The sequence below is a fragment of the Chanodichthys erythropterus genome, chromosome 17, assembly GCF_024489055.1.
Source record: "Chanodichthys erythropterus isolate Z2021 chromosome 17, ASM2448905v1, whole genome shotgun sequence".
Lineage (NCBI taxonomy): Eukaryota > Metazoa > Chordata > Actinopteri > Cypriniformes > Xenocyprididae > Chanodichthys > Chanodichthys erythropterus.
This window is the reverse complement of record NC_090237.1, coordinates 37,449,146-37,471,641: the sequence shown is the minus strand read 5'-3', so window position 1 is coordinate 37,471,641 and position 22,496 is coordinate 37,449,146. Positions and strand designations below refer to the sequence as shown.

General features: G+C 38.5%; 2 long non-coding RNA genes and 1 pseudogene across 2 annotated transcripts; 2 read left to right on the top strand and 1 right to left on the bottom strand.

The window, feature by feature from the left end:
• Window positions 1–416: 416 nt before the first annotated feature.
• LOC137004679 (uncharacterized) lies at window positions 417–1,256 on the bottom strand. The gene is made up of 3 exons (XR_010892169.1): window positions 1,185–1,256; window positions 978–1,078; window positions 417–595 (listed from the first exon to the last, which is right to left on the bottom strand). It is a non-coding gene; the product is annotated as an uncharacterized lncRNA (long non-coding RNA).
• A 1,930-nt stretch (window positions 1,257–3,186) lies between these two features.
• On the top strand, window positions 3,187–4,102 carry LOC137005238 (olfactory receptor 51I2-like; annotated as a pseudogene).
• A 10,325-nt stretch (window positions 4,103–14,427) lies between these two features.
• Window positions 14,428–16,111, top strand: LOC137004309 (uncharacterized). Its single transcript, XR_010892121.1, has 3 exons — window positions 14,428–14,491; window positions 14,615–14,707; window positions 15,345–16,111. It is a non-coding gene; the product is annotated as an uncharacterized lncRNA (long non-coding RNA).
• Window positions 16,112–22,496: the final 6,385 nt, after the last annotated feature.

Genomic DNA, 22,496 nt, shown 5'->3' with positions numbered 1-22,496 from the left:
AGTTATTTAATTAGTATGTTATTCTTTAATTAGTTTTAGTATTCTTAATTTACTCAATCTAGTTTCTAAATCTGGTTTATAGCTATGTATCTTTAAACAACCTTTTCTTTTTTTTCCCTATAAAATGGCAACCAACTCAACAACCTTTGTGGTTTCTTTTCAGAACAATATCAATAATACAAAAATAAAAAAAACAAAATTACAGTAATGGGACAATGTCAATGAAGAAAATGTCAAATGACACCGAATCAGAGTCATTTTCAATGAATTGTCTTTGCTGGAAATGACTCAAGCAAATTAAACAGGACTTAAGCTCAGTTCAGTGTCCTGTTCCAGTGTTCAGGTAAAGAACACTGGTACGCAACTCCAAGATGGAAAAATTAGGAAAAAAAAAAAAAAAGAAAAATGTCCTTGTTCTCACAATACGTGTGATCCTACCACTTCGAAGAACAAATGCAATGTTGTCCAAGCTCGAGAAAACCAGGTTGGCCCGCCAGTTTCCACCAATGTCAAGCACTCCTCGTTGAAGGCAGAAACGGTTCTAACTCAGAACTCCAATAAACTCCTCGTTCAATTTCAAAAAGATGCAGAAGGACTGGGACATCAAGATAGAGAAAAGGAGAAGAAAAAAAAAACATTTCTTAACATAAGTATAACTATATTAATAAAGAATAACATCTTAGGAGTGACGTATGTGCACCCGTTTAGCTTGTAGCTCGTAGCACATGGCCCGCATGGTTAGCAAAAACTCCACGTGAGCTACGTTACACTCAATGCGCTCATAAAGTTAGAAAATGGAAACACTTTTAAACCGCAAATAAACAGCTGATTTAGGTAATAAATTCACATAAGAACAAATTTCTCTACATATTTCACAAAACATACATCACAGTATCATTTAAGAAAACTTGACTCACAAAAGACTGGAAAAAATGCAGAAATCATAACCAAATATGTTGATTTATGAGCTCACTTACCAAGGATAAATCGGAAAAGATCAGAAATGGAATAGATGTATCGAGGTAACCTGCTCTATGCAGTTTTCATCAGACAAATCGTCTCAACTTCTTACTCAATCCTTAAGAGTTAATACAAACGCAATTAGAACAATTTAAATAACATTTTCCTGTTAACGAAGTTTCAAAATACACATCTCAATAATTAATCTAACATTTCTCACTTACTTTATGTATTTTAGAACCGTGATTAACATGCATCACTGCTCAATCGGCCAATTCACTTCCCTCCGTGACGAGAGGCTGTTCAACTCTGCTGAGCGCGAGAGATGATGCAACACACTAAGGGCGGTTTCATTTAATTATTTTTTTTCAATTTGTAACATTTTCTATATTTCTACAATAATATTTAATTTCTTAAACATTAAAATAAATCAATAAAATTGTTTTCATGTGCATTTTAATTTTTATTTTTTTTTTACAGGTTTTGCTATAGTAACCTAGGTTACACCTACACTACTGTGTTACAGCAAAAAGTAATATGTTACTGTACTGCATTACTTTTGTAACTTGTTACTTTTTTCATTCCTCTCAGAGAACTACTAAGAACTACTATATACAGGTTCATAATTAACATGAATGATGCATTATGTATAATTAATTTTCTAAAGTGAAGGTCATGGTAACACACTAGTAATGACTGAAGTGTTACTAAATACTTAATAAGGAATTACTAATTATTTGGATCACTATATTAAAGTGAAAAACAGGATAACTCTCTACTAACTACTAGCTACTAAAAAAGTCTTTGTAAACTTTTGATGTTTTTTTTTTTTTTTTTTTTTTTACAATAATTCCTTATGATATATTAGGTAACACTTGAGTAATTACTTGTGGGTTACCATGATTTTCACTTTAGAATACTGATCCAAATAAGAAGTAGTTACTTTAGAGTTATATAGTAACTCCTGAGTTATTACTATCCAATACTTTACAAAAACCTCAAAAGTTTACAATGACTCCAGTAGTTATCATGAGTTATGTTTCTCACTTTAGAATATTGATCCAAATATTTAATAATTTTTTCGTAAGTATTTGGTAATACTTCAGTCACTACTAGTGTGTTACCATGACCTTCACTTTAGAATTAATTATACATTATGCATTATTCACATTAATTATGGACATGTACATAGTAGTTCTTAGTAGTTCTCTTGGAGGAATAAAAAAACAGTAGTTACTGATTAGCTAAAAGTGAACTACCACCTTCAACTGAGCACTATTAATTACTAATTCATTAATCAAAGTTTCTTGTTAGTTAACAGTAGTTACTAGAGTGTTAATAATGCATTATTAATTTGTTCCTTTGTAGTTATTCATTAATGAAGGATCAGTATTCTAAAGTGTTACCAATAGATTTATAAAAAAAATTATGACGAAATATTAAAATTACAATAAAAAATACATACTTCTGCCAAAATGTATGCATTTGGCATTGGCACAGGCAAAATGACAAAAAAGGAAAAAAAAGAAAAAGAAAGAACAGATAAAGGGTTAGGAGGGGTTTGTGCTCTAAATGCAAAAAAGCAGAGGCCTCCTGAGACATGTTGGATGCTATAAGAACACTATCATAATGATGACCCACAGTTCCTCTAAAACACATATAGTGATTTCCCTTGCACATTAAATGAGCAACAATGGTAATTTCATGGTGCATCACAGAAGGTATTTCCATTATGTAATGTGTGTTTTAAGGTATAGAAATATTTGCCCGATGTGACATCACACAAGTATTTTGTTAAACCGAATAAACCTGAAGATTATGTATACACAATTTTTTTATATATACACACACACACACACATATATATATATATATATATATATATATATATATATATATATATATATATATATATATATATATATATATATATATATATACACAGCAAATATTAAATTAAGTTTTTGTGAATTTATTTATAACATACTACTGTTCATTGATAATCCATGTTTGTTCATAATTCATCAACTAATGCTACTTCATGTAGAAATGTATTAGAATATTTAGAAATTAATATTCATTGTTAAAACTAAAGCATCAACTAAAGTTAAATTTAACCTTATTGATCTCAAGTTAATAATGCAAAGTGATAAAGATGTTTAATAATCATAGAAACTTTGTGTACTTTCTTCTTCAGGTCAATAAAGGAATTCTGCCTTATGCAAAATGGAAAATGGGACATATTTTTACTTCATGTTGTTTGAAAATCTTGGGTACATAAGATATGGTTTCTTCAGTTTAGGATTTATGCTGTACTGTGCTATCATATTATTCAATGTCCTTATTATGCTTGCAATATTTCTGGAAAGGACTTTACACCAGCCCATGTATATTCTTATTTTGTGTTTGTCTGTCAACTCTGTGTTTGGAACTGCTGGCTTTTTCCCAAGAGTACTGACAGACCTGCTATCTGATACACACTCAATCTCTCTTGAAGCATGTGTCTTACAGTGTATTGTCATTTTCATGTATGCCGCAAATGAATATATGATATTAATGATAATGGCATTTGACAGATTTGTTGCAATCTGTAAACCCTTACGATACCACAACATAATTACACCAAGGTTTTTGACTGTTTCAGTAGTTATAAACCTGGCCTGTCCAATGATTTTACTTAGTGTTGCTAGTTTTTTAAGTACAAAACTGAAAATGTGTGGTAACAAATTATTTAAGGTGTACTGCCACAACTATGAAGTAGTCAAGCTTTCTTGCGAAAAATCAATAATTAATAATGTTTTTGGCTTGGTTATATTAATCACAACTACTGTAATACCTTTAAGTTTAATATTATATTCTTATGTAAGAATTATTATCATTTGTCAAAGAAGCTCAGCACAGTTCAAGAGCAAAGCGTTTCAAACTTGTATTCCACACATAGTGGTCCTTTTGAATTTCTCAATTGCTATTATTTCTGAGGTCACTGAGTCGAATTGTGAATTTAGATCTTCCTACAGGGCTGTCAGTTTTCCTTTCACTGGAGTTTCTTATTATCCCACCCATCCTGAACCCCCTTGTTTATGCTTTAAACCTGCCTGATATTCGCAAAAAAATTATTTGTCTTATAAAACCCTTCAGGTAGTGTCACAAGTATGTTCTGTTTTTCCCTTTGTGTCTGCCTGAGTTCCAGTTTGTCTCCTAGATCACAAATCAGTTAATCATTCTGTGCAGGTGTTTTGTGTTAATGACAACCTGCATTTATAATCCCTGTGTTTCCTTATTGTCCTGTCTCATTAACTCATTGTGGTAGTATTCTGAGTTCTCCTACAATGTCTCTGTTTATCCATTGTGGATTTAATGAAGACTGCTTTGTGTTATGCTCCTACGTTTTCTGTGAGGGGTAGGATTAGGGGTAGGGTTAGCATAAGGAGATATCTAGTTTGTACAATATAAAATAGTTTTGTCTATGGAATGTCCCCATAAAACATGAAAACCAAATGTGTGTCTGTGTGTTTACTTTAACCATGTAGCTCTTTATTATATTTACTTTACATACTAAGGTGCTAAGGTTAGTGTGTCTCCCTGCATTCTGGAAGGAAACAAGAAATGAGCACAAAAATGAATCCAGCTACTTATTTGTTTGTTACAAATTGACACAAGCCTCCCCTTTAAATGATGCAATGCTTTCTTAAAGCTGCATTCCCCCATTTTTCCTCTTTGTCTTCTGTTTGAAACCTGCGATTGCAGTCATATGCGGAATAGTTATCGTTGTGTGTTGTGCATCGGCACGACTCCTCAGCGGATGAATCTAATGTTTGCTGTCAGTCAACGCACCGGTGTGGATACTGTACTTCAGAATCACAGATTCTACGTCTTGAAAGTAAGACCAATTTAAGATTTTTCACTGGAAAATATCATCAGTAATATTTCTGCCACTTTTGTTCTGACCATCTGAGGAAAAAAGCATTAGGCCTACAATAAATCTTGCTGCCAATGATGATTAAATCTAATGATCGCTTAGCTTGGATCACGCCAAACCGTGAACATTATTATTACTGTTATACTTTGTTCTCAAATTGTTAATGTTAACAACATCAGCATTGTGTGACTATCCCTGCATTTCACTCAGCTCCCTAGCTCCCAAGGTCGTGAATCAGTATATCATGTACTGAAATAGGGGGCTGATTGAAATGCACGCTATGTGTATTTAGTGTATATTAGGTTGCGTTTACACTGGCACAAAAAATCCAATCTTTTGCTCACATCTGAAACAGATCAGAATTAGTTGCAAACCTGGTTTTAAATCCGATACATATCTGATCTCTGGACATGCGACGTCTAAACACGGATATCCGATTCCCATTGGAATTCTAAGCCATCATAAGGCGAGGGTGACACATTTGCTCACTAAAAGGTAACTTTAATGTTGTATTATGAAGCAGACGTGCTTGTATGCACTCACACTAAAAATTCGCAGTTTCAGGTGGGAACCTTATATGTCTAACGTTATCTATTTTTCTTGAAAGAAATCGCACACACATACATTCAGCAGCTGAATGTCAACCTTTGCCCGGTTAATTTAAAAGAGACGGCCATGTTGTTGTTTTTCTTAAAAGCCAAAAGCTTCACTGTGGCTCTTTCTCTCATGTGCATGTGTGCGTGCTCTCTCTCCCTTGCTCCCTCAAATTCATTAAAACATTTATAAAATTAATATAACTGTAGATAAAATATCAAATGCAAATTACCTTTATTTTCCAGTCTATATCCGTTCAATCAGAATTTGCGCTGCAATACATCCATGACACTGACAGCTGTTAATTTATCCATTCAGGTAAGCTAATCATGGCCACTTGATTAAATATATAAATAATTTTAATAGCACAGCCATTCAAAACCCGAGGATCTACTATGTGCATGTAAAACTATCAGTCATGATCATTTTGGGGCAGGAAGTAATGTAAACACAGATATCGGATACCAGTCGCGTCTACACTGTAAAAAGTAATTGCTGAGCAAGGGCTAGGCAGAATTGTGGTCAGGACAGGCAGTAGATCAGGGCAGGCAGATATCATTCACAGTCAACATAACAATAAACAGTCCACAGGTATGCAGCAAGGAATCATAAACAGGTAACCAGACAGGATCAAGAACGAAAGGCAGACAGGATAAACACAGGGGAATGCTCAGAAATAAACACAGGGGAATGCTCAGAAATGACGTCAGGGTGAATCAAGACCTCGCAATGAAGTAGTGTGTGAGTGAGTCTCCAGATAGTGTGATAAGCTGTATGTGGCACCAGGTGATTGGTGTGGAGTGAACATGTGACTGGCAGGGAGGATTGTGGGAAATGTAGTACGGAACTGACAGGATTCGTGACACAAATTTAATACATAGTACTTAAGAATTTTGAGTGTGTTGTACTAAATGCATGTTCATTGCCGAAAATGTCTGGAGCAAAGAATTTGCATGATAATGATAATAAAAATATAGCTGCAAGCAGCAATTCGGGGCCAAGCCCCAGTAGGGGCAGTAGCGCAATACGGAGCAGGAAGAGCAAAAACAGCAGAAATTGAATGTACATGCAAAACATCTGGTTCAGAAGGACAGGTGGAAATGAAATGAAAATCAATAGAAGTTCAGAGAACGAACACGGAATGAACTAAAATACTTGTATCTCATTGAAGAGGAATAAAGATTAGCACAATCCTTATTTGGATAAAAAAGGTATCAAAATGACTCATTACACACAATTGTATAAAGGAACCCCACACAAGATTCGAATCCACGACCTCCGGGTCCAAGGTCCATTTCTCATCTCATTGCACCACTGTGCAAGTGAATGTTTCCACACCTGCCGAAGTTTATTAGTTCATGTGAAAATGAACTCAAAATGAAGAATTCTTATAAAGCTGCACTTTAGATCATTCTGCAGCTCATCATGCTGTAGTGCAATACAGAGCAGGAAGAGGAAAAACAGCAGAAAATGAACAAACATGAAACAGCTGGTTCAGAATTACGGGCAAGAATGAACTCAGAATGTACATAAGCTTAGATGAAAATGAACACAGCATGAAACAAAAAGCATTTATTTCTAATCCAAGAGGCAGTAAAGGAATCAAAACACACTATTTTATAAAACCGCTCCACCTGGGATTCGAACCCACTAACTTCGGATACAGGGCTCTTCAGATAACTGGCTTTACACATTGAGCTACTTGAGGATGCACATTCAACAGACTGTGGAAGAAACCTTTTAATCTAACAAAGAATTCACAAAAAAAGCATTACTTAGCATGCTAACCATATTAGCATGCTAAGCTAACTTAATGCTAATGAAGCTCATGGTTAACTTGATAACTGAAGAGCCACATTAAAGAGAATGACAACTGGTTAGCATGCTAAGCAATTAGCATGCTAAGCTAACTAGCATAAGACAACAAACACAAGCAAGGTCACATTCAGAGATGAATATCTTGGGAATGGTAGCGAATATCAAAAATCCATTCAGTCATTTCTGTGCGGCTCGGTCCAAAGATCACCTGAGCTGATTTTGGACAAAATTGGACAAAAATTGTAGGAGGAGTAGCGAAAAAACTGTTTTCCATTTATTTCAATATGGCGGACAGGTACATTTAAGGAAAATGACAAATGATACATTGTCGGAATCGGCATAAGCCAGGGAATAAAATGACATAAAGCAGATAAATTTTGGATAATGTTTTCAAAAGTTATAAGCAATTTTGCAAAAAACATTATATCTGTGGAACACTAGGTGGCGCTGTGCTGAAACTTCTCATGTACCTTCAGGACACTCTGATGGTCATATGTACCAAATTTTGTGATGATATGTCAAATTGTTTAAAAGTTATTGCAATTTATGACAAAATTCAAAATGGCGGACATGCTTTTCATCCGATGTTGACAAATTCAATATCCCCGGATTCGGCATGGCCCAAGGAATCCATAGACACCAAGATCTTGATTTTCTAATAAAGTGTTCAAAAGTAATTGGCCAAAATAGCCATTTTTCATATCTCATGACCTGTAGGTGGCGCTGTTCCCAAATTCGGCATGGAACCTTAGATCATGGTCTTGATCAAGGGTACCAATTTTTGTTTCGATTGCTCAAAGTTTGGCCGAGATACAGCCTCTATAGCAATTTCGGGTCAACCTCGTTAACTTCGTGACATCATAACTTTTGAACAAAGATGAATAAAAAAAATCTGTTCAGTCATTTCTGTGCGGCTCAGACCAAAGATCACCTGATCAAAGTCTGGACAAAATTGGACAAATTTTGAAGGAGGAGAAGCGAAAAAAACAAATACTGTACTTTTCAAAATGGCCGCTACTGTAATGGGTGGAGACTTAATGTAAGAAGTTGAATAGCATCAGCATGAAGAGACGAATCAGATGAACTAAATTTAATTTTTCTATGACAAAGAGTTCAAATGTTAAAACCGTTAGAATGTTGAAATTTTGAACTGGTGGTGGCGCTATAGAGTTGGTTCTAGAGACTCCAAATTTGGTCCAATCACTATTCATGAGCATCTCTACAACTGTGCCAAATTTCATCATTTTCTCATGTTCCGTTGATAGGGCTGCCATAGACTCCCATTCGGGATGAAGAATAATAATAAATATAGCTGCAAGCAGCAATTCGGGGCCAAGCCCCAGAAGGGGCAGTAGCGCAATACGGAGCAGGAAGAGCAAAAACAGCAGAAATTGAATGTACATGCAAAACAGCTGGTTCAGAAGGACAGGTGGAAATGAAATGAAAATCAATAGAAGTTCAGAGAATGAACAGGGAATGAACTAAAAACACTTGTATCTCATTCAAGAGGAATAAAGATTAGTACAATGCTTATTTGGATAAAAAAGGTATCAAAATGACTCATTACACACAATTGTATAAAGGAACCCCACACGGGATTTGAACCCACGACCTCCGAGTCCAGTGTCCATTTCTCATCTCAGTGCACCACTGTGCAGGTGAATGTTGGCACACCTGCCGAAGTTCATTAGTTCATGTGAAAATGAACTCAAAATGAAGAATTTTTATAAAACTGCACTGAATGTTATATTTAATAACTACTTTAGATCATTCTGCAGCTCATCATGCTGTAGCGCAATACAGAGCAGGAAGAGGAAAAACAGCAGAAAATGAACAAACATGAAACAGCTGGTTCAGAATTACGGGCGAAAATGAACTCAGAATGTACATAAGCTTAGATGAAAATGAACACAGCATGAAACAAAAAGCATTTATTTCTAATCCAAGAGGCAGTAAAGGAATCAAAACACACTATTTCATAAAACCACTCCACCTGGGATTCGAACCCACTATCTTGGGGTGCAGAGCTCATCAGGTAACTGGCTTTACACATTGAGCTACTTGAGGATGCACATTCAACAATCTGTGGAAGAGAACTTTTAGTGTAAGAAAGAATTTACAAAAAAGCATTACTTAGCATGCTTACCATATTAGCATGCTAAGCTAACTTAATGCTAATGAAGCTCATGGTTAACTTGATAGCTGAAGAGCCACATTAAAGAGAATGACAACTGGTTAGCATGCTAAGCAATTAGCATGCTAAGCTAACTAACATAAGACAACAAACACAAGCAAGGTCACATTCAGAGATGAATATCTTGGGAATGGTAGCGAATATCAAAAATCCGTTCAGTCATTTCTGTGCGGCTCGGTCCAAAGATCACCTGAGCTGATTTTGGACAAAATTGGACAAAAATTGTAGGAGGAGTAGTGAAAAAATGGAATACTGTACTTTTCAAAATGGCCACTACTGTACTGGGTGGAGTCTTAATGTAAGATATTGAATGTGATCAGTATGAAGAGAGGAATCAGTTGTATTGACATTCATTTTTCTGGAACAAAGGGTTCAAAAGTTATAACCTTTACAAAAGTGAATATTTGAACTGGTGGTGGCGCTATAGACTTAGTCCTACATACTCCAAAGTTGGTCAAATTACTTTTAATTACTATCACTACAAGCATGCCAAATTTGATAATTTTCCTTCTTATGGTTCATTGATTACCATACAGGGGGAAGAAGAATAACTACGAATTTGGACATAAAGGAATTGCATGTGATAGCTTCAGATTAGACCAGTTTTAGGCAGAATGCCTAGAACAGACACAAGTTCTGCATCTTTTCCTGCCACAGTACCTCATGCGGTCTGGGCATGTGTCACACTGAGTTTCGAACCCACGATGCAGAGCATTCGGGATCCGTGGCGTAACACATTGAGCTAATCAGCCATGCAAGTTCATCAGTATGCTTAGCAGAGGTTTCAGTGTGAGAAAGAGTTCACAAAAAAAAGCTTCATAGCATGTTAACCATATTAGTATGCAAAGTTATTTAATGCCAACTAAGTTTTGGTTAACCTGTTGACTGAAGACCACATTAGAAAGAATAGCAATAGTTTAGCATGCTAAGCAATTACTGTGCTAAGCTAACTAGTATAAGACAACAAACACAAGCAAGGTCACATTCAGAGATGAATATCTCGGGAATGGTAGCGAATATCAAAAATCCGTTCAGTCATTTCTGTGCGTCTCGGTCCAAAGATCATCTGAGCTGATTTTGGACAAAATTGACCAAAATTTGTGGGAGGAGTAGCGAAAAAACTGTTTTTGATTTAATTCAATATGGCAGACAGGTACATTTAAGGAAAATAACAAATGACACATTGTCGGAATCGGCATAAACCAGGGAATAAAATGACATAAAGCAGACAAATTTTGGATAATGTTTTCAAAAGTTATAAGCAATTTTGCAAAAAACATTATATCTGTGGAACACTAGGTGGCGCTGTGCTGAAACTTCTCATGTACCTTCAGGACACTCTGATGGTCATATGTACCAAATTTTGTGATGATATGTCAAATTGTTTAAAAGTTATTGCAATTTATGACAAAATTCAAAATGGCGGACACTGGGTTCATCCGATGTTGACGAATTTGATATCCTCGGATTCGGCATGGCACAGGGAATCCATAGACACCAAGATCTTGATTTTCTAATAAAGTGTTCAAAAGTTATTGGCCAAAATAGCCATTTTTCAGATCTCATGACCTGTAGGTGGCGCTGTTCCCAAATTTGGCATGGAACCTCAGATCATGGTCTTGATCAAGTGTACCAATTTTAGTTTTGATTGCTCAAAGTTTGGCCGAGATACAGCCTCTATAGCAATTTTGGGTCAACCTCGTTAACTTCGTGACATCATAACTTTTGAACAAAGATGAATAAAAAAAATCTGTTCAGTCATTTCTGTGCGGCTCAGACCAAAGATCACCTGATCAAAGTTTGGACAAAATTGGACAAATTTTGAAGGAGGAGTAGCGAAAAAACGGAATACTGTACTTTTCAAAATGGCCACTATTGTACTGGGTGGAGACTTAATGTAAGATATTGAATGTGATCAGTATGAAGAGAGGAATCAGTTGTATTGACATTCATTTTTCTGGAACAAAGGGTTCAAAAGTTATAACCTTTACAAAAGTGAATATTTGAACTGGTGGTGGCGCTATAGACTTAGTCCTAGATACTCCAAAGTTGGTCAAATTACTTTTAATTACTATCACTACAAGCATGCCAAATTTGATAATTTTCCTTCTTATGGTTCATTGATTACCATACAGGGGGAAGAAGAATAACTACGAATTTGGACATAAAGGAATTGCATGTGATAGCTTCAGATTAGACCAGTTTTAGGCAGAATGCCTAGAACAGACACAAGTTCTGCATCTTTTCCTGCCACAGTACCTCATGCGGTCTGGGCATGTGTCACACTGAGTTTCGAACCCACGATGCAGAGCATTCGGGATCCGTGGCGTAACACATTGAGCTAATCAGCCATGCAAGTTCATCAGTATGCTAAGCAGAGGTTTCAGTGTGAGAAAGAGTTCACAAAAAAAAAGCTTCATAGCATGTTAACCATATTAGTATGCAAAGTTATTTAATGCCAACTAAGTTTTGGTTAACCTGTTGACTGAAGACCACATTAGAAAGAATAGCAATAGTTTAGCATGCTAAGCAATTACTGTGCTAAGCTAACTAGCATAAGACAACAAACACAAGCAAGGTCACATTCAGAGATGAATATCTCGGAAATGGTAGTGAATATCAAAAATCTGTTCAGTCATTTCTGTGCGGCTCGGTCCAAAGATCATCTGAGCTGATTTTGGACAAAATTGACCAAAATTTGTAGGAGGAGTAGCGAAAAAACTGTTTTTCATTTACTTCAATACGGCAGACAGGTACATTTAAGGAAAATGACAAATGATACATTGTCGGAATCGGCATAAGCCAGGGAATAAAATGACATGAAGCATACACATTTTGGAAAGTGTTTTCAAAAGTTATAAGCGTTTTTGAAATAATCATTAAATCTGTGGAACAGTAGGTGGCGCTGTGCTGAAACTTCTCAGGTACCTTCACGACCTTCTAAAGGTCATACATACCAATTTTTGTGAAGATATGTCAAATTGTTTAAAAGATATCGCAATTTATGACAAAATTCAAAATGGCGGACACGTGATTCATCCAATATTGACAGAATCGGTATCGACTTCATTAAATAAAGTATGGGTAACGGCCGGTATATTGACGGGGAATGGAGAAATTATCAGGAAATTATACAGGCAGTGTAAGAAAAAAATCTCAATGTCAATCGCGGTTAACGTTCCTTTATTTATTTACAGATCTACGCTTGAAGATGAATGTGATCCCTTTCATCCTGGTCGGAAGCCATCTACAAAATGTCATAGCCTACAACGTGAAATAAAGAAAAAAGTTTTTTGTTCAAGTGTTTTTGACCATGATTTATTAGCCAAAACGGCATGATTTAACACCTAGCTCACAATTATTTGAATACTAGCCTATGGGCAAATGTTTTACGTGAAGAGATGAAATTATGTAGAACAATAAGCAATTTTAAGAGACTATAAATGAACAGCCTATATTGAATCAATACGAAAATGACTGGAGGGGATATTGTAGACTGACAGTATTGACAGTTCCTGGGATTATATATGTCTTTTTTGGATGGGTTACTATCCGGTTTGATGTAGATAGAAGGAAACATTTCTTTCTTCTTTTTCTGGCGTTAGCAGAAGAAAAGTTTGTATTTTACCTATGAGGAAAGAAAAATTAAAAGGGCAACCATTAGTTATAGATGTTATTGGTGACATTCGTTATTGTCCATTTATTATGTTATTTAACAGGCCAAAGCAGACGCTTTTGTCCAAGCGATTTACTGAATAACTTTTTTATATGACTGATTCGTCCATTTTTCTTGCGATGTAGATGTGTAGATAACAGTTAACGCCATTTTGTGGTTATATTCGGCGTTATATTAACGTTATACAACATCATGTGCATCAAAAATTAAATTATATTTAAAATATTCGATCCCTGGGCTGTTAAATAACTATTGGGTATGAATTCATATCAGTTCTTGAACATAATTTTACATAACTTCTTAATAGTTTGCATTAACTTAATATGGCGTACTGGAGTTACATTTTAAAATATTATACAAAATAATTAATCAGAATACTTACTCCTGCTCACTCACACCAAAGAACTCCCCGCTCAAGCTCGCCGTCTCTGCAAGATTAACGATGGCAGTTTGCACGCACAGCTACTAGAAGATTTACATCTGTCAGACAGGTTGCTGACGTCATCAATCTTAGTTTGAGTCTGCGCGTCAGAAACGCTCATTGTGTGCAAAGAGGAAAAGACAAAAAGGCACACTGATGCAGGATAGTTTTATGTCGAATGAGACCGTTTGAGATCAGTGGCTTATTAGCTAGGTTGCAAACATCGGTTTTTACTGAACAGTGGTTTCATGTACAGTTTGTAAGTTATTTTAATCGGTTGTAAGTACGTGGTTTATCATTTTGATAAGTAAAAACCCGTGCAGCCAATACTAAACGAACATTCTAGAACATTTGATGCTCACGTGTCGTTCACATGGAAATCACATTCAATAACAATGCATGAATTAAGATAGCTTCATTAACACTCAATTATTACCTTATTTTGTCTTTTTATTTTGTGTATGTAGACTTGAATTCATGCATTGGAAGTGCAAGTTCTGCTTGAGAACAGAGCAACTATTACGTGGTGTAATAATGCTTGGATTAGCCTGGACTTTTTTTATATAACTCAGAATGTATTCGTCTGAAAGAAGAATGTCATATACACCTAGGATGACTTGAGGGTGAGTAAATCATGGGCTAATTTTCATTTTTGGGTGACCTATCCCTTTAATTCATTCTTGCACATTTCAGTGAGAAGTGATGGCTTAATGTCAGTTTGTTTTTGTTTTTTTTGTTGTTGTTTTTTAAATTCTGGCCGAATTTAATCGTATATCTGGCAAAAACCTGCAAACCGAATTCTTTCAAGAACTGGACCGATTCACTCAACGTTTCATCGATATTTTCAGGGCTAAAGGAGGAAACATTGGCTCCAAACTTAAGAAGATTCTGCACCAGATTGACAATGATGTAAGTTCCTCAGACACATCACATTTCATTTTCGATAGTAAAAACGATTGTTGCTTTTGCTGTTGTTGTCTGATCTGTGTTTTGTTTGTGTCATAATAAATATTAATGTTCATAACTTTGCAGAAATCCAACGTCAATGCGAGACGAACAGCCGTTCTTCATGGCCTACCACTCCACCTCGGAGAAGACCCCATCGATTTTTACAAGACATGCTTTGTAAGTAATTTTTTTCTGTGATGTGATTCTTTTTAACAGGCAAACTGTTCTTCAAATTGTTTTGAGATCTGGCAGTTATGAAGGGGAAAAAAACAGTCAGGAAACTGAAACAAAGAAAGGGATAGAGAAAAGAAAGTTAAAGATAAATTAAGAACTCATAAGAAAAAAGACAGATGAAAGAGCAACAATTGTAAGAGACAATAGACGGGAGGTTGGAAATTTAGACGGGTAGGAAGAATAAAGGAAAGAAAACAGATGAATGAAGTCAGTAAGGAGGTAAGAAAAGAAATATAAATGACAGAAAGGAGGTTAGATAGAATAAAAAAAATTATATTTAATTGATTTTAAATCAATCAATGATGTATTTTGATACCTTTTCAAATATCAAATTATCAGATTTAGAATAGGTTTTAATCACAGGTTTTTATAGCTGGCCTTCAGTTTGAATTAATTTATTTTCTTGCAGTGGTTCGAATGTCATTCCTCCATACATCCACTGATGTGTCCTGTTTGAAAAGGCCTTAGACATAAAAGTGTTGTTAATTTAGTTTTACATTTAAATGCAAGTCTGCTTTTAAAAGATGTTTTGTGGCTTACATTGACCTAATTTTTTGTTATATGCTATTCCTGTTTTTAGGACTGTGATAGAAATGAAGACATGCTCGACACGGCAATCAGTATCATGACATCATGTATCATGATTCCCGAGGACTCTCCAACTGTGCCCTACTCCTTGCATCTTGATGCCAAAACAACTGCAATCATTTTGGAAGGTACAATGGTTGTGGTTAACCTTGAAAATGTTCCACAAGCGATGTGTCTGCTCTTTGGGCTAATTTATGCTCTAAACTTAGAGTATCCAGCAGCACTGAAGAGCACATTTGATTTCCTACAGAGAGTGATTTTGTCCCTTGGCCACAAGTCCCTGAAACCTAAAATCCAATCACTAAAAAATCGGCTAAAGCAGTAATGTTTTTTTCATGGTTAACCATTACTGAGTTGAGTTTGAATAGATCTATGCCTTTTAAGAACTCAAATTGTTCAGTGCTACTGTTTTACAGATACTTGTTTTTCCAAAAAAAAAAAAAAAAAAAAAAAAAAAAATGTTTTAGAATAGTTTTATTAGAAGATAACTTTTAAAGAGAACTGTATTAGAAAATTTGTTCTACACTAAACTCTATACCTGTACTTAACAGACTATTAAGTGTTTGCAAGATTTGCTTTTGACCACTTTGTAAACATGTAAAAAAAAAAAGAAAGAAAGAAAGAAAGAAACATTGCACTTTTTATTGTAAGTGCAGTATGTGTTTTTCTTTTTTCTACAATGTTGTCAGTGGGCCATGTTGACGAGCATGCCTTAAGTAATGTCTTTCATATTGTTTTAAAGAACAAATAAACATTCAAGTGTTGTGCGAAATCTGTTGTCTTTCTTTGTATTCTCAACTTAGAATTGAGTACAGCTTGCTTGAGAAATGTAAGGCAATCAGTTTCCACACATTCTTCCAGTAAAATGAACAAGCAGACATGTTATAATAACTGTTTTGTTTGAGTTCTGCTTACAAACCCCAACTTAAATCTGTAGGTTGACTGAACTTTTGAAATTGAGTTACTTTTACTCAAGTTTTATGGTAACTGCTACAAATATACAAGTTAACTCTACAAAGTAGTAGTTAGTGGTGTGAAGTCAAAAATTATGACCTAATTTGCTTGAAAATTTTGAGGCAATCAGTTTCCACAGCTTTTCTAAGTAAAGTCAACTTATTACTTTTTACAGTGTATAAAGTGAATGTAAATGCGCTGGCCAAAAAATCGGATATGGTCAAAAGATCGGATCTGTGCATTAAGACTTGCAGTGTAAATGCAGCCTTGGTGTTACCTGTAGGTTTCAATTTCTGTAGCCACTCCACAGTCCAAAGTCTTTTGATTTTTGATTACGGGTGAATCTCCAGTTGTCACTGATGATTGTCACTGTCAGATTGACGTTTAATTATTTCAGCTGCTGTGAGAACAGGCTATAAATGATCCGCTACAAGCAGCATCCTCACATGATAAAACCGACTTGCCTGGACTCCTTCCTTTCGGTTTACAGACGTGACATAATGACGCAAAGACGAACTGCTGCATGCTTGAATTTCCCGCGGAAATCCACCAGGTCGCTCTTATTATAAAACATTACTACAAGCTTACCGTTATGAATCAAGCAAAGATAAGGAGATAGTTTTGAACACTGGCTGGTTATGTACTCAAAATAGATTTTGGATAATTTTTAACCAAAAAGAGTTACGGACTGCAGCTTTAAGCTCTCTAGGACTATGGTGCTGTTTGCAACAAGCACTGTTAGAATTGAATAATGAAATTCAGCATTTCTCTCACACCTATAATGATAGAACAATTTGGTTTGAATCATCATCATCACCATCGTTGATGGGGTTGAAACACTGTGAAACTGTGGGCCTTATATTATGCCTTACTAACGTTTCAGAGAGTGTGTTCATCCGTGTCCCAGGTTTTTGACACTTGATATACACATTCTGGGCATTTTCTGCACTGTAAAAAAAATCCTGTTGTTTCTACGGAAAAATACCAGCAGCTGTGGTTACCAGAACAATACTGTAAAAATGACATCAAACCGTAAACATACTTACGGAGTTACATGTGAATTTTACATTTTAAATATGTATATTTAACATTCATTCATTTATCATTGTTACACTGAAGTGAACAAGTTTGTTGAGTAAATTTAACATTTTAAACATGTGAATTCAACATTGGGATTCCGTGATATCTATGTCACTGCTATGCTAAACTGACGAGTTTGCTCAGTTAAATTTACATCCGGCTGTTTATTTAACATTACATCAGGGCTTATTTAAAATTTTTTGAAAACGTCTCAGGTTACTTATGTAACTATGGTTCCCTGAGAACAGGGAACGAAACTCTGCGCTGACTGCGCTATGGGGAACGTCCTCCGTGACCCGTGCTCGAAATGCCAAAAATCACCACACTCCAATCCTATTGGCCGGCGACAGCCTATCACGTCAAACAGCGCGAACCATGACGTATAAAGGGAGCACCTGGGGAAACTGCCGACATCTTCTGGTCTTTGAGCGACTGTTGCAGGCATCCCGCATCATGGCATGAAAGCGCAGAGTCTCGTTCCCTGTTCTCAGGGAACCATGGTTACATACGTAACCTGAGACGTTCCCTTTCGAAAGGGAACTCCACTCTGCGCTGACTGCGCTATGGGGAACAATATACCCACGCCGCCATGCTAGAGGAGAATGCCAGTCCAAATGTCTGGACACACATCCGGCAGTTCCAGGGAAAAACCGGGGGCAGAACTCCAAGGCTGTCAGTGACAGCATTCCCTACGGCCAACAGCCCAAGCTGAGCCTAAAAGAGACCTTCCGAAAAAAGCCTACCAAGGCTGCTCGAGCATCTGGAACCAACAGCCCGAGAGGGGGTGGTCCCTTTAAGGGAATGTGGCCAAGGAACCAAAGGAACCTCGGCCAGTCACTCGGGGGGAAAAATCCATCCCGCTGCCACCAAGGAGGCCTAGCCAGATCCAGCGAAGCTAAATCTGGCCTAGCCAACCTTGTCTGATATACAGAATCTCCAAGCGCAAACTCCAGAGAGGAGAGCAGGAAAGAGCGACTGCGAAAAGGCAGTAAGCAACTCAAACCCACATGCAGAGATGGGCATCCTGGAGAGCGGAACGCAGCTAAACGCTCTGGACCCTCGTATGAGGGGAGTACAACCACTCATCCAAGGATCTACTCAGCCGTTAACAAGGTGCTGAGGAGGCTGTGTGCTAAAGACCCCTGACCCAGGGGAGCACAAACCAGCCTGGGGGCCGGTTTAATGGGAGCCTTTATAGAAGTCTACAACCATACCAACTTAGGGAGCTAAGCACAATTACGCAGTTAACCCCGAGGGGAAGTACAAAGCTCAACCTAACAGACAGACTCTAAGGCGGGCACATAGTCATGGAGGCCGGGAAAAGGGCCTACAACATAACCAGAGTTCACCAGAGAACTAGAACTGAATGCAGACGGCGGTAGCCCAGGATGGCCTGTAGGGCCACACTCTATTGCATATCAAGGTGGAGCAAACACCAAGACATAACAGCTGCAAGTGCCCACGAGACAGCTCGTCCAACACAAACCAACGAGACAACCCGGCCAGCCGGCAAAACCATCCCTTTTTGTTTGTCAAAGGTCAGCATGCTCCACAGGAGGCCTTTACGACCTACCCGTCACACGCAACATCAGCCAGCGACCACTAAAGTTCTAGGAGCAAAAATAGAACCTGTTGTTAGATAGACAGAAAATATTTTAGCTCGACTAGAGCTAAAGGGAATAAACGCACAATTTACTCAATAAAAACATTTTTTTTTTCCTTTTACTCTCAGCGAGAGGAGTACCAAGCTAAACTCCGACATGCTAGCAAAGGAAGGCCTAAAAGTGGCCTGTAACCTTAAAAGCGCACGGCGATAGCTAGTGCGTTTATACAAGACCCAAGGGGGGTGAGACATACAGAAACCCATACAAGCTGTGCCAAAATGCTAGGTAACACATGAAAGGAGGCCACAACGGGGGCCAACGACTTCCATAAACATCTGGCAACAACAGAGTAACGCATGACTCATCATGGAATGATGCCCGTACACGACCAGCATAGCTGGGCCAACAGGAAGCTATGAGAGAGGCCTGGAAAGGCCTGCTACTTAAAGAAAAAGTCTGAAGTAGTGAGTTAAGGTATAACGGTGCAGAGCCAGCGGTCGTTCTGTAGGCAAACATCAGAGCCTTGAATTGGATGCGAGCAGCTACTGGCAGCCAATGCAGACTGACGAAGAGAGGAGTGACGTGCACTCTCTTCGGTTCGTTGAAGACCAGTCTTGCTGCAGCATTCTGGATCAGTTGCAGAGGCTTGATAGTGCATGCTGGAAGGCCAGCCAAGAGAGCATTACAGTAGTCCAGTCTGGATAGAACAAGAGCTTGGACAAGAATTTGTGTGGAATGTTCCGATAGGAAGGGTCTTTTTAAGGGAACTAGCTACACAACCTGAGCCTAGGCATACACATTCCAGCAGGCAATGTTAATATGCTAAGCGTGAGCGTAACCAGCATCGTAGACCAACAGCGCTGTATCAAAACAAGCTGCATACAGAGAGACTAAAAGGCAAATAGCCAACAATCCAACAACAATGAACCCCAGATGCTGTGGTGCAAACGACCGGGAGAAGTCTGGTAAACAAAATTTCCTACACTCACCCTGAGTGTGCGATCCAACAGGTGATGCACTCAGTGAAACACAAACCCTAACCGGGGAGTACAACAACACTGTATTCATATATAGAGGCCGGATAAAGCCTGCTATCATAGAAAACAGGTGTAACCTGTGGCAGCACAAGCACGCTCACATAACACGCCTGCATAAACATATGAAGGGGAAATATGGGAAAAAAACAGCCAGAAACTTCCTAAGACGGAGGCCAGAATTAGGAACTACACAACCGCAGGGGGATAGTCATAACAGGGGGATGTAAACAAACATACACCTAACCTAGTTCTAGCCTAGCCTCTAGCTAAGGACTGTATGTCGACCACGCTACACTCGGGCTACAAATTCCCAAACACACGGAGAAAGCAGCGCGAGCGACAGCATTAGGTGGCCGAAAAACCGGCCAACACATAACTGACAATAGCGAAAGCTAGTTCTAGCTATACACATTATCAACCGAGAAACTACACCAACTCTAAACAACAAAGCGGCCATAAAGGGCCTGCCTGTAACAGTCAGCCTAACATACAGTTATTTGCCCAAATAACCCTTAAAAAACATGAACAGATGACAACTATATGCACGGGAAGCTATACAGGAAAAGCAAGGTCTATATTGAGAATGAAAAATGGACCTGGCTTACCTCCTGTGGCTCGTAGAACGCAGATTCCTCCCCGATTCGTCACACGGAGGGGAAAATCCAAAGTCCCATAAGCCCAAAAGCACTTTCACTATCAAGCCAGATGGTGGGCCGTCAGGAATATATCCATCATAGGCCCACAACATCAGCCCAACTGTAAAGCCCGCAGCATATAGATGTCACAAACGCTACAGGGAGGCGAAGGAAGAGCGAGGGCGAGAAAAAGCCCTCGCGAGAGCGGAGATCGATTACCGGCGCTGCTGGCGCCGCTCCTCGATCACCTCCCTCAAATCTTGATTCTTCCTTCTAGCATCTCGCCGTCTCTGCGACTTATTCCGAGGAGGAGGAGGCGCACGAGCGGCGACACTTTCCCTCTGGGCCTGCCTCTGAGCCTCGGCTCGAGACGGCCTGGTATCTCCCGGCTGTCTGGGCCCAGAGCTGGATCTGAGCTGGATGCAAGATCTAAACGCCGCGGAGCGCGTCTTCGCCTCCCTGATCAAGATCCGTAAGCAGATCAGCCTGGTACGCCAGAAGCACCGTCATCGTGTGCAACGCCGCACCAGCCTGACCTGCAGCGGCGTAAGCCCTGCCATTCAAACGTGACGTCACTTTCAATGCTTTGGATGGCAGGGCCCTCGCCGGAGTTGCCGGGCCATGGGTAGAGAGAAAAAGATAGTTTAACCTGCTGTGAGCGGGTTCCCTCCTCACGCGCTCCCAGGGCAGCTGCAGTCTGCTTGAAGCGCGTTCCATAACCTCCAGCAATTCCGAAAAACGATCCATCTTCTGTTCTCTGGGGCTTTGGACCAAGAGAGCACTCGCTCCTGAGTCCGAGGATGTTAAAAATAAAACATCGACGTCATCCACCAGAAGCGCGTCCTCGTCAGTCGCTTCAGCTTGAGAAAGATAGACACCCCTCTCAAATTCTTCAGCGAGCTCCACCTGCGAGTCCATGATTACAATCGCCACTGAGCCTCAGCACGAGCAGGGCCGAAACCACCAGGCAGCGGTGGTGGCATCTCTCCCCTCAAGAAGAGGGCCAAACGAGAACGGAGCGTTTTCATAGGAAAACGCTCACAGTTAGCACCCTCGAGTACTGACCGTGCGTGCTCCTCGCCCAGACAGAAAATGCACAAGTTGTGTGTGTCCTCCGGTGTCAGAAACCTGGGACAAGGATCAGCACACTTCCTGAATGATTTAGCAGACCTAATTTCTTTTGGCAGAGTGAAAATGGCACGAGCAAAAGCAGTCGCGAAAACACGAGGATGTCGGCTGTTTCCCCAGGCGCTCCCTTTATACGTCACGGTTCGCACCATTTGACGTGATAGGCTGTCGCAGACCAATAGGATTGGAGTGTGGTGATTTTTGGCATTTCGAGCACGGGTCACGGAGGACGTTCCCCATAGCGCAGTCAGCGCAGAGTGGAGTTCCCTTTCGAAAGGGAAATAAAGTTTTTCATAGCAAAAGCTTGATTCTGACTGTATTTTCATTCCGCACTAAAAAGAAGAAAACATATAATTTACTCCTATTCTATTTCTCCCTACATATCTGCAGGAAGAAATAGCAGCCTTTTCAAATTACTTCTAAATGCAATGATAGGCTGTAACAAACCACTCATTAGTCAATGTACAATTCACAAGAATTCCAATTTATTGTTGAAAAATTTAGTGATTAAGGAAGAGGAGAGAGAGAGGGTGTGTGAAAAATGTGACCGTTACTATTGGCCCACAAACAAAGTAGATATGGGGGTTCGCAGTCACTCAATTGAAAAAACACCTAGGAAAAGAGAAGATAGAAACACAAAATCATATCAATTAGTTTCATTAGTCAAGTCAGTCAACAATCAAGGACAACTAAACACTAGCACACA